Raw genomic sequence first — 13,642 nt, forward strand, 5'->3', positions numbered from 1 at the left:
CTGTCTTTGGCCGTTTTCAAGTCCAAACTTAAAGCCCACCTCTTTACCACTGCTTTTGTCTCCTAACCACTTCTCACTTGCCCGGTCCTTAACCTCACCTATTATTCCCTTACCCTTAATTGTTCTGTCTGTTTACCTATCTTATCTAGATTGTAAGCTCTTTGAGCAGGGACTGTCTTTTTGTGTTTGGTGTACAGCGCTGCTTATGCCTTGCAGCGCTATAGAAATGATAAATAGTAGTAGTAGAAAGTAAACCCTGCTATCTCACCCTGCAGTCCATATTGCAGACTTCCAATGGATGAAGAATCAGATTCCACCATTGAGACTCAAGATGGAGCCCCAGCGAGTCTTATCTCAGTCCCAGAATAAAGTCTAAGATCTTTACTCTGTACTGATCAAAGTATTTCGGGTAGTCCTAGTATTGCAGCTGAGCTAACCTTGGCAGTTTGTTAAAAGGTATGCAGTTCACTGGTATGTTTAGAAAATCAGTCTCTCTCTCCTCTCAGAGCCATCTATCCACCAATAAGTCTTCTGGTCATCTTCTTTCTCTTCAGTCCAACATGGTCATCTTTCTGGGTCACATGATACCTAAGGACCAATCACAACTGTGTAATTCTGTCCAGTCGAATACATGGTCATGAAGAGAGGCCTTGTTCTTAGTAAAGAAACTGTTATCAGACGGCAAGCAAACCTCCCTGCCAGGTCTCATACTCTTGGAGTCATCTGTGTCTGTTACTTTCCTCTGCTCTTCCCAGAAGATAAAAGGGCTAGTTTGCAAAAAAAACAATGTGTTCTTGGGATGCAGTCACCATGGCATACCCAGCAGTAATGTTCTTTTGTAGAAAAGCTGGTTTCTGATGGTTGCAGATGTATTCAGGCCACAGGCTGTATAATCCATATTTGTTATAAAAGGATGGTTCAGGCTTGTATAGGCCCCAGACCAGCAAAGGTGAGATAGCAGAAAAATACCCCTACAGGCTAACTGGTAATGTTTATCTCTTTGCAGATGATACCAACCTCAGTATTAGGGTAGACATGCCAGATGCTGTGGATAGCATGAGGAAGGATTTAGCGAAGCTTGAAGTATGGTCCAGAAATTGGCAATAAATATTCAACGCTAACAATGCAGGGTCATGCTCTTGGGATGCAAAAATTCAAGAGAGTACAATATAGGGCAGGGGTAAGGCAACCGCAGTCCTCAAAGGCTAAAACCCAGTCGGGTTTTCAAGAATGCCAAAATGAACATGCATGAGATTGATCTGTATGTACTGCTTGCATTGTATGCAAACAGATCTCATGCAAATTCACTGTAGCAATATTGAAAACCCTTGTAGGTTATGTATGAAAGAACAATGGAACTTAGGTGCGATCATATCTGTGTGCAATTCTGGAGATTGCACCTTCAAATAGATATAAGCAGAATGAAGATGGTTCAGAGAGTGCTTACTAAATTGGTCAGTGGTCTCCATCATAAAGCATATGAGGACATACTTAAAGATCTCAATATACTCTGGAAGAAAGGCAGAAGAGAGGGGAGAAAAATGGCCATTTATTCCTACCTATTGTTTCTGTCCAATAACTAATTTTAATCCACAAAAGGACATTGCCTCCTATTCCATGGCTTTTAATTTTTGAAAACAGAGAGTAGTGTTACATAGCCATTTCTCTCCATGGAGGAGGGTGAATAGCGGAGTGCTGCAGGGATCTGTACTGGGACTGGTGCTATTTAACATATTTATAAATGATCTGGAAATTACATTTATAAATGATCTGAAAATTTCTATCAACAAGGAATTCATGCTGTTTCATGCAGAATGTTTATCAGTTTGACTCAATTCCCACTTTAACCTGTAGCACAACACCCCCTCCAATTTGATCCATTCTGTCATTGTGATAGAATTTGTACCCTGATAACACAGTGTCCCATTGATTGCATCTGAACAGCCATAGTTCAGTCTGAAAGGTCAAAATTATATATTTTTTAAAAAAAGAGCCTTGGAAAAGCAGTCTTCTGAAAAGACTCACTACTTACTGATTGTAAGTAATGAACCATACCTTTTCTTGGCTCTCTATTTATCTAAGATGGGCAAAGATCCAAGTCACAAGTAGAAGTTTTCAGCTTAGCTAAGTACATTCTGCAATTCAGCCAGATCAGTCAGGACAAGTATATGTAAAAGGGTCAAAGAAGTGGCCTGATTCAGGGGGATTTTTGAAGATTAGCAAATTTCTCAGAAAAATTGGCAGTAAACCCATCACACTGAGGGTTCCAGCAAACTCAAGTACTGCTATTTGAAGGGAAAAAAAAAAAAAAAAAGACAGCATTTTTCAGAGCACCAGAATATTGGGTTGCTAAAATTTTCAATGACTTTAATAGAATTAAAGCTACAAACTGAACCCTTTAATGTGCATTAATTCTAGATCAGCTATCACAGACATTAAAAAAAAATGTTGGGCCTATATTCAAAGCGATTTAATTGACCAGAAATGGCTCCTGGTCAGTTAAATTGTCTGTTTGAGGCTACCTGCTAATTTTGAGCAGCACTTAACTGGTTAGTGCCAAAATGAAAACCAGCTATTTTGGGGGCGTTTCAGAGGTCGAGTTGGCACTTGGCCAGTTAAGTGCTGATATTCAGCACTTAACCAGCCAGGTTAACTACATAAATAGGACTACATACAAGTCAGCCCTATCTTTATGCAGTAACCCATAGCCGGCTAAGTGCTGAATATTGCACTTAACAGGTTATGCATTAGCCAGCTCTGAAACCCAGAAATTCAGTGCTGGTGCCCGGACACAGCCCAGCATTGAATTTCAAGTTTTACCACCAGTGGCAGTCAGCAAAATTCTGATCACCACCGGTGGAATATTAGTCCCTTTAAGAAACATTAATACAAGAAGCCAAGTTTACTCTCTCTCTCTCTCTCTCTGTCACAATCAGGCCTATGTGAGCAATTTGAGAAAGGCGAGATCATCAAAGGATAACTTCTAGGTGAGCACACCCCACCCACCCACACTCCCTACTAACCAACTCATTCTCTCCCCACAAAAACCGCTCTGAATCTGCAGCAACCAGACCTGGAAGGCACTATCTCTCATGCCCTCAAGTACACACTCATATAGATAAATGGAGTCCAGGTTACAGAGAACCTTTCTGATTGTTAGAGAGAACTCAGTGTACAGGCATGATGGTATGGAAACATGTCAAAGAATGTAGTTAACTGCTTCTAATTCCTGATGCCCCACTCTCTTTCTATAATGCTGTTCCAGGGTTCCACGTCCCTCTCTTTTTTGCATATTTAGGAAAAAGGTAGTGCTGCTGCTCTGGACTCTTGGGGCCTTTATGTATCTCCCCTCAATGAAGCTGAGTTGGTACAGTGAGAAACCTGTCCGACTATTGGAATCACAGTTCTGCCTTGCATATTTCAGCCAATTTAGTAGGTTGCTATAGCCCAGGCTTCAATAAATTTTCTTAGGATCGAGGAGCCAGTCCAAAAATCTAGGAGCCAGGCTTGGAACAACTGGAATTATTTATTTATGCACACTTATAAATCGCACATTCATAATGTGCTCAATGTAATGGGTGGCAAGCTATATTTTACAATAGCAGGGAAGGAGTGGATAAGAGGCAACTGCTCTTCTCCACTGTCCAATCACCTGCAGCGTATATGGCAATGTAGAGAAGCTTTAGGCTTTGGTTGCTGAGGCAATGGAAGAGAGGCTAAACTATAGCTGCTAGGGGTGGATGGTGCACCCAAACACCTACTCCCAGAAGTTGCAACGTTAACCTCTCCCCATTGTCCACATGCCCCCAGCAGCAGCAGGTTTTAACTCCTCTCCATTACTTATCCACCTGTTCCCAGCAGTCACAGCCTAAAGCCTCTCTTCATCACCTACCCAGCCATTTTAGCAGTGGCCTTTGTGTTGCATCCCTACTAATTTTAGTATGTTTATTGAAATTAATGCTCAATACATTTGTTTAGCTTCTTATGATTTCAATGTAACCCATTTATATAATCTATCTTATCCTTTTTCTGGTTGTTTTGCCAATGTCACTCATTTAGGGTGGCATGGACAATTATATACCTTTGTACCGGATATGGAGCAACAGTTGACCCTATATTGGTATCCACAAGTACCGAATATAGCCAACATTTCATTACAGCCTTTGAGAGATGCTATACAAAAAACTGAACTTTTACAACAATATTTGCAGAAGCGCAATAAAACTTTGCTTCAACACCAGATTGATACAACTCTCACTGGAGATACACTTGTGGACATTTCTTCACGCTTGCAAAAAGCTACCGCCCATAATTGGTGGGACATTTTCTCTGGATATTCACCTTCAGATACCAAAGCATTAAATTTGCTATTTCACCCTATCTTAATCATACTTTGCATAATCATTATTTTGACTATATGGAATTGTTATCTTACTCAATATATGCGGAAAAGATCTCATAGTTATTCTATTATACCATTATAGTATAAGTAAAATTGAAAAGCAAAGAACCAAATGTGATGGAAAATATTAAGAATTGCTTTTCAGTCTTACTTTGATCGATAATAAATTTTAAACTCTTCTGTATTTTACTTGCCTGGTATATCTCAAAGAACAGGCAGAAGGAATGAGATAAGGCACCTCTCAAGAACAATGTATGTCCCTGAAGCCAGCTTGTGCAGAAGGGGGGCGGGTAGAAGTTCGGTAAGTAAGTCACCTAGCCAGTGGTTTGTTTTCTTGGACCGAGAGTGTGACGGCATCCCCATGCACATTTCTGGATAAGTTTTAGCTTAAAAAGGGGGCTTGTTGCAGCGGAACTCTGGGGCTCAATCTGTGGATGGACGCATCGTGCAGAAAAGACTTGTTCCTGGTCTTATGGAGACTTCAGGCTTTCGCTGCAACGGGCTCCCCAGCTGATGAGATAAGGGCCTGAATGATGTAATTCCTGACCAGTGATGATGTATGTATAAATATATATATCTTATTTTACTTTTCTATAGCCTTCCTTTAGTAATGTACTCTATTAGTGTGTGTACTTCTTAATCATTGTGATGCAGTAACAATAATGACTTATACACTCTCCAATTAAAGTGCAAATAAAGAGTTTCATTTACCCAATACGAATCTAAAATAATCTGTAGTATTTTAGACTTTGAGCAGTCTGTTGTGATCAAGTGAGCAGGCTGCAATACCAAAGCAATACAAGGGAGGTTGGGAGAGTGGGGGTGAGTAGGTAGGGAGAGGGGGCGGATTGATCACTGGACCACCAGGGACCCTTTGCTGGGGGGTTGGGGGGGGGGCTGGAGACCCACCGGATCTCCAGCCCTCCCTGAACCTGGGGGGAGGGGGGGCGGAATCGGTGTTCCAGCGGACCTCCAGCCCCCCTGTCGCTGGGGGAGGGGGGTTGGTCGCCCACTGTGCCACCAGGGACTCCAGCCCTCCCTGAACCTTGGGGGGGGGGGATGGGGGAACCGGAGGTCCGCCGGACCTCCAGCCCCCGTTGCTCGGGGCAGGGGTAGTTGGGGCCTGGTGGTCCCATGGACCTCCAGCCCCTGTGTTTGACAGGTTTGGGCTTTTGACAGCCCAGACCTGTCAAACAAGTGAGGGAAGATTGTGCTGAGCACATGCTCAGGCACAATTCTCCCGTACTTCTACCCCAGGATCAGAGATAATTGCGTGCTTAAATTTGCATGCAATTATCTCTGATCATCGGTGCTGTAAAGCCCCGCGCTGTTCCAGTGCTATTTTAGAGTGCTGTTTGGAACAGCACGGGACTTTTGATCATCTGCTTGTAAGTGCTTCCACATTAACCAGCAGCAGATACCACACATAAATGTGAATGTTAACCAGGGCTTTTTTTGAGGGGGTACTTGGGGGTACTGGTTACCGGCACCTTTTCCATTGTCTGCTAAAATTGACCCATGGTCCCCAGGTTTTAATGAAAGAGCTCAGGCTCGGCACACCAATTTTGCCTTGTCATACATTCTCTGACTGGTTGCAGGGGGCCTGGCTATTGTGGGATGAGTCCCTCAGTGATCACCCCACCCAGTGATCACCCCACCCCTGAAGGGTGGCCTAGTATTTGAGTACTGGCACCTTTTCACTAGAAAAAATGCACTGATGTTAACACATTGTCAGGTTCTCAGGTTCAGAGCCCGCGGGGCTGGGCTCTGGAGCAAACGTGAGCCCTTGGGCTGCTGACGAGGAACGACAGCAGCAGGCAAAACCCACCAACCAACACTGGGTAAGCACACCGGCAGGGACTGCAGGCACTGCCCAGCGAACCGGAACACATGGACTGGAATCCCCCGGACTGGGGAACACAGGACTAGAACACTGGACTGCAATCCCCCGGACTGGAACACACACCGGACCGGAACACACTGGACTGGAGCACACCCGACTGGAACACACACCGGACCGGAACACACTGGACTGGAGCACACTGGACTGGTCCCCCGGACTGGAGGACACAGGACTGGAACACGGGACTGGAGCACACTGGACTGGTCCACACAGCTTCACCTGCACTTAGCTACTAAGCCCCCCAAGAGTTGAGCTCATGGGTTCGAGTAGCCGGCAGGACTTACTGGACGACACAGGGACCAGGACTAGAACAAGCTGTAACTGAAGTGCACCTAACTCCTAAATTGACCAAAAGTGTTCCTAAGCCCAGCACCAACAGAAAAGCTCCTAAGCCCTCCACTAACAGCAGTGCTCCCAACGGGTGCCCCTACGCCCTACACTAACAGCAGTGCAGGGAAACCACAAGGGAAAAGGAAGGGAAGACAAATGCCAGACCTTAACACTGGTACTTCCTAAGCACCAAGCTGCAGCAGCTAAACATGGGTCACGAGGAAAAGCGGGGAAAGCACAAGAAAACAAGCAGGAAAGCCAAATACCCAAACAACAAAAGGTGCTTCCTAAACACTTACTCACAAGGGAGCTCCCAGCACTGCACTAACAGCAGTGCTACACACCGTAACAAAAAGGGAAAAACAGGGAAGTCAAACACACAAGTCACAAGTGCACACTGCACTAAACTAACCTGGACCTAAAGCAAGTAGCCAGAAGCAAACGTTGCGAAGGCCCTGAAGGAAAGAACCCACTTCCTTATCAAGGCCCTCCCTGATGATGTCACACTCCATAGACCCAGGCAACAGCACACTAACCCAGAGAGCACACTGAAAACCATAGAGGCCCAACCCACACCAATGCAACACCGTGAAACACTTGAAGCCAGTACACCCAAAGAGAGTTAGAGCAACTCAGACTACCCACACAGGTGCAGTATAGTGAAACAATTAGAGCCCTGCTGCTGGAAGCTGCCAGCACAGAGAGACAGAGCCAGCTCAGAAAGAACAGACAAAGAAACAGAAGCCAGCTAAGAAGCTGACCCCCAGGAAAGAGGTAAGTTTGAGAGGGGTTCAGACCCCAATCATAACACACATGACCTACAATGGAAAATACAGGGTACACCCTCAATTGATGCCACATTACATTTGTGGCTACCACATGGTAAAGTCCTCTGTTAAGTCATGGTAACTGCAAATTTTACCATGGCTTAGTAAAAGGGCCCCTAAGATATGAAGAACATGACTGTGAAGTAATTTTCAACTTTCTGCTTTTTCCCCCATGGAACTGAAATATTAATTTCCAACTTTTTACACCATTTCTCTCATTTTGTATCTATTCTACAGTTTATTAAATCTACCTTTTATTTAAAACTAGTAAAAAAGGCCCGTTTCTCTAAGCAATGAAACGGGCGCTAGCAAGGTTTACCTGCGGCAGCGTCGGGAGGGCGCAGGATGGCAGTGTCGGGAGGGTGCAGGTATTTTTTTTTTTGGAGGGCGGCAGCTTCGGGGTCCCGGCGGATCAGGTGTTCAGACGGCACTCCTCCCCCTGTGTAGCTCGGTGTTTGTCGCTGTGCGTCGGGGGGGGGTGGAGGCCCTGCGTAGGCCGCTGTTTCTCGCAGTGTGTCAGGGCGGATCAGGTGTTTGGACGGCACTCCTCCCCCTGCGTAGCTCGGTGTTTGTCGCTGTGCGTCAGGGGGGGGGTTGGAGGCCCTGCTTAGGCCGCTGTTTCTCGCAGTGCGTCAGTGGAACTGGCGATTGGCTGAGTGTCATAGCCCCGCCCTCCACATCATCATGTTGTGATGCGAGGGCGGGGCAGACACTCATGGGATCTTGCAACTACAAATTTACATTTAGAATGTTGGGGTTGTGGACTTCCGGTGACGTCACGCTCTGCAATGGCGGTCTGATTGCGGAGCTCCCGTCTTCCAGCCCGAAAACGAGCTAATATAAAGAACAAACGATCCACAAAACAAGGTGGAAGCTGCGAGAGAGTGAGGCGAAAGATCCGCGATTCGTAAGATGGCGGATACAAAGCTTAAAAAGGCAGATTTGGCGAACTTCGCTTACCGCCAACGGGAACGTGCGTCAGAGATACAGGCCGGAGAGCAAGAAGGCCAAGAGAACACATCTAGCCCAAACTCGCCGGCGAGCCAGAGAGAGCGGGAAACTGAAGATCAAAACGAGGTCCCGCAGGACAAATGGGACCAATTAAGTACATGGCTCCAGGATATAAAAAAAGAAATAAAAGAGATGCGGCAAGATTTTGCGCAACTGAGCGCGGATTTGAGGGAAGAAATCAAAGACTTGGGGAATCGCGTCAATGAGGTAGAAATGGGGCTAGAAGAACATGCAGAAACTTTAAATGAAGTAGAGAAACATGTGGCAGAACACCAATCGGATATGAAATTTCTAACAGACAAGGTGGAAGACCTTGAAAATAGAAGCCGACGCTCCAATATTAGAGTGCGAGGCCTACCGGAGCTGCCTGAATATAATAACTGTGAAAAAGTAGTGCAAGCAATAGCAGCCCAACTTCTCTCCACAGCTGACCATCCAATAGCCCCAGAAACTATCCGACTAGAACGAGCACATCGGGCGTTGGGGTCAAGAAAGACAAATACCCCAAAAGATATTGTGGCCTGCTTCTCGGAGTTCAAAGTGAAAGAAGAAGTTATGCACCAAGCTAGAGTGACCAGCCAAATCACATGGGAGACATATCCCATTGAACTGTTTCAAGACCTAGCAGCTACCACCTTAAAACGGCGTGGAGAACTGCGCCCGTTGACGGAGAAGCTTAGAGCAGAAGGAATAAAATACAGATGGCAGCATCCATTTGCCCTAATATTTTATAAAGAAGGCAAACAACGTAAGGTGGCATCGCTAGAAGAGGCTCATGAATATTTGGGTCAGGAAAAGATGGATAAAGCATCGACGCCAAAACCATCATCTGGATTTCAAAGAAATGTCAAACAGAAGTGGCAGAGAGTCTCAAAAGGTCGTGGAAGGCTGCGGAGACAAGCGTCAGAGCAGACAATAATACCAGAGAAAGGCCCGTGAAAGAGCAACTACAATTGGAATACAAAGATAACACATGACGTGTTAATAATATGATAATCTGGATCGGGCTAGAACACACTGAACAATAAAGAAGGATCAAACAAACTGAGCAGGCTGGAAAAGTAAACGGGACCGGAAGTCCACACCATTATAGGCATGATCTCGATTACAATAGAGATGTGCTTTATCAGGTTTTGGGGAAAGGAGGGAGGGGGGAGGGGGGGAGGAGGGAGGGAAAGGTGGTGTATAAGTAATGACTTATGGATTGATGTTGGGAGATAAAGTGTTCAAATGTATAACATTTAATGTGCGGGGCCTGAACTCCCCTACGAAGCGCCAATTAACATTCAAAGAAATGGTGCGCTTGAACGCAGATGTGGTACTCTTACAAGAGACACACCTGAAAAAAGGTTATGAGAAGTTAGTGTGTCATAAGCGATACCCCACTATATATTTCTCATCTTGCACAAACAACTCAAAACAGAGGGGGGTGTTAATAGCGCTGTCTAGCGCACTCCCTTGGGAGGTCAATAAGGTTATAAAAGATGTAGAAGGTAGATTTTTGATAATGTTAGTATCATTGTATAATGTTCAATATACAATTGTTAATGTTTATGCACCAAACACGGGACAGGGACTGTTTGTAGAAAAAGTAGAACAGCAAATACAAAAGCACCTGCAAGGTCACCTAATAATGGGTGGAGATTTTAATCTCACGATCCAACCACACTTAGATAACTCCACAGGCCAGGCAGTATATGCTAAATCAGATAGGAAAATATGGAGGAGATTCATGGCTAGATGGGGCCTAACAGATATATGGAGAACCAAACATGGACAAGAAAGAGACTACACATATTACTCTTCCCAATACAAAACATATTCTAGAATAGACGGATGGATGGGAGATGTGATAGTGGCAAATAGAACACGGGAAACATATATTGAACCTCGTACCTGGTCTGACCATGCTCCGGTGGTCCTAGAGCTAAGGGCAGGGGCCCGACAGGTGGGTGCCAGATATTGGCGGATGGACGAGACGCTTCTATTGGACACTAAAAATATCCCGGTAATAGAGAAATATATTCTGGAATATCTGGAATATAATGATGTGGGAGAGATCCACCCACAATTTATATGGGAGGGACTTAAAGCAGTGCTCCGAGGGAAATTAATAGCGTTGAGAGCCCATCTGACAAAAGAGCGAGCAGTACAGGAAGATAATATTAGAACAGAATTACGACAGCTTGAACAACAACATAAAAAAGATCCCAAGGACACCAAAGAATTGTCAAAAATGCAGGAACTGAGATTAAAGCTGAATGAGTTACAGATGGCAGATTTAGCTGTCAAACTGCAAATAGCACAGCAGGAAAATTTCGAGTTTGGAGACAAAGCGGGTAGGCTATTAGCATGCAAGCTAAAAAAAAATGTCTCAACGCAATTATATAGGGGGTATACAAACGGCAGAAGGGGGCTATATCTCACAACTTGAACACATACATGAGGCATTTCTTGCTCACTTCACCAATCTATATGAACCAGAACAAACTCCTGAACTGGATGAAATAGAGCAATACTTGCAAGAGGCAGAGCTACCTCAGATAGGAAGAGGGGGGTCGACTCATTTATCCTCACCCATCACATCGGAGGAGATAGGGTGGGCAATAACAGATATGGCAAATGGCAAAGCTCCTGGCCCGGATGGATTTCCCACAAGATTTTACAAACTATTTAGTAAACATCTTATACCAGTATTACAGAAACTATTTAATGCATTAGAAGACTTGCAGAAGCTACCAGACACCTGGAGACTGGCAGCGATAACCCTAATATTAAAACCAGGGAAAAACCCGAAATTATGCAGCTCTTACAGGCCAATATCACTCCTAAATGTGGATTATAAGATATTCACAAAAATCTTAGCCCGAAGGTTACAGAAGCAACTACCAGGGATTATACATACAGATCAGGCGGGATTTATAGAGGGGCGCCAGACCTTTGACAATGTAAGGTGTCTAATGCATGTTCTTCAACAGGTGAGAGACGACCAGACCCCGGCGGTACTGCTGTCAATAGACGCAGAAAAAGCGTTCGACCGCGTGGACTGGTCGTTTCTATTTGCAACATTACAACGAATAGGTATCGAGGGGAGATTTTTGAACTGGCTACGTTTGCTATATCAGACTCCAATGGCCACTATAAAGGTCAATGGGACATACACAAAAACATTTAACCTTTGGCGGGGAACCAGACAGGGATGTGCAATGTCACCACTACTATTTGCCCTATCATTGGAACCATTGGCCAATATGATTAGGAGAGATAGAGAGGTGACAGGAGTGGTGAGGGGCTTAAGGGAACATAAACTTATGCTGTTTGCCGATGATATTCTGATGACAATCTCGAACCCACTGAAAGCGGTAGAGAGGATAGTAGAACATCTAGCAAGATATGGGCAATTATCGGGATTTAAACCCAATCTAGACAAGTCGAACTTCCTTAATCTCACGGTACCGCCTGAGGAACTGGAGGCCCTTAAGGCCGCCTTCCCTTTTGTATGGGCGACAAAATCCATACGGTACTTGGGAATACAGGTAACAACACAAATAGAGGGACTATTTGCAGCTAACTTCCCCCAAAAAGTTGAAGAATTATTTAGCGAATTGGATAAATGGGAAGGACTTAATGTCTCCTGGAAAGGGCGTATTAATGTGATTAAAATGATGCTGCTCCCGAAATTGTTGTATTTATTCATGGCAATTCCGATCCCAATCCCCAGTAGCTTTTTTGCAAAACTCAATCGCAAAATATTCGCATATATATGGAAAAAACGCCCACCAAGAGTACGGCGAACTATGATGTACCAAACTTGGGAGAGAGGAGGAATGGGGGTACCAAATTTTTACTTATATTACCAAGCGGCACAACTTCGTATTTTGGCAGAATGGTCCCCTGGAGCAGCCAAGAAATGGTTACATTGGGAAAGAGCATGGTTGGGTAGGAGAGCAATTGGGGATATTTTATGGATACCAGGAGAGGAATTGGTCCCCATAATTAAACAAATGCCCATTGGATTAAAACATCCTATGTGGACATGGTATCAAGTGAGGAAGAAGCTTTTCCCTGAGAGGACTTATTATCGGCAAACAGCTATAAGATGGGCAACAGGATTTTCACTGGGGAAATCGGAGAAGGTATTTGAGATATGGGCCCAAGCAGGGTTATGCACACTGGGACAATTATGGAAAGAAGGAAAAATGCTTCCATTTAGAGAGCTTCAGGAAGAGTATGGTTTAAAAGAAAGAGATCTCACATACTACTGTAACTTACGTAGCTTCCTTAAAAAGAAAGCGCAGGATGAGTTGGACCTAGCTGAAACAGACATGGAGATAGCTATTAGTAGAGGGGGAGGCAGGGGAGGTATAACTCGCATATACTTGGCCCTGCTGGGACGTACCGACCCACAGGTGCGCTATCAAGCCCAGTGGGAAGATGCGTTACAGACCACATACACCAAAACAGAATGGAAAGCAAATTACAAATACTTACTTAAGCCATCACTAGCACAATCAGTGAATGAAAATGGGTTTAAAATGTTGTATTGGTGGTACTACACGCCTGAGCGCCTCCATAAAATGTACCCGGGAGCCTCGGGGCAATGTTGGAGAGAGTGTGGACACAGGGGATCATTTCACCACATTTGGTGGACTTGCGAGAAAGTAAAGATATATTGGAAAGAGGTAATGGAACTGGTTAACAGCATATTACAGAGCACATTTGCATGGAAAGCGGAGAACTGTTTGCTTCATTTCCGTCCAGCGTCCATTCCAAGCTGGCAACACAGACTGGCGATTCAATATTTTGTAGCTGCAAAACTAGGCTTGGCTCGAAAGTGGAAGCAAGTAGAGACACCATCCTTACAGTCGGTAACTAGGAAAGTAGACTTTCTTTACCAAATGTCCAAGCTAACAGCCATGCGAAGAGGATCCGTACTATCTTTTAACAAGATATGGACACTTTATGAACAATATAATGATTACACTCAGTCACCACCTGGGTAGGGAGGGAGGGTAAGATATGGTTGATCAGAGGGGGGGAATTTAACAAATGAAAAACAAATTGTAATTGAAATGTTGACAGTTTGAATGCTGTTTATTTGATGACAATTTCAATTAAAAAAAAAAAAAAAAAAGAATGTTGGGGTTGTGAATTATGTGTGGATGGGGC

At 44.5% G+C, this 13,642-nt stretch overlaps 1 protein-coding gene across 3 annotated transcripts in view; it reads right to left on the reverse strand.

Annotated features, from left to right (window-relative positions):
- The window catches only part of STAU2 (staufen double-stranded RNA binding protein 2), a 447,934-nt gene that overhangs the window by 271,727 nt on the left and 162,565 nt on the right, over nucleotides 1-13,642 (reverse strand). The window lies entirely within an intron of this gene.

The sequence above is a fragment of the Microcaecilia unicolor genome, chromosome 1 (genome assembly GCF_901765095.1).
Source record: "Microcaecilia unicolor chromosome 1, aMicUni1.1, whole genome shotgun sequence".
Classification (NCBI taxonomy): domain Eukaryota; kingdom Metazoa; phylum Chordata; class Amphibia; order Gymnophiona; family Siphonopidae; genus Microcaecilia; species Microcaecilia unicolor.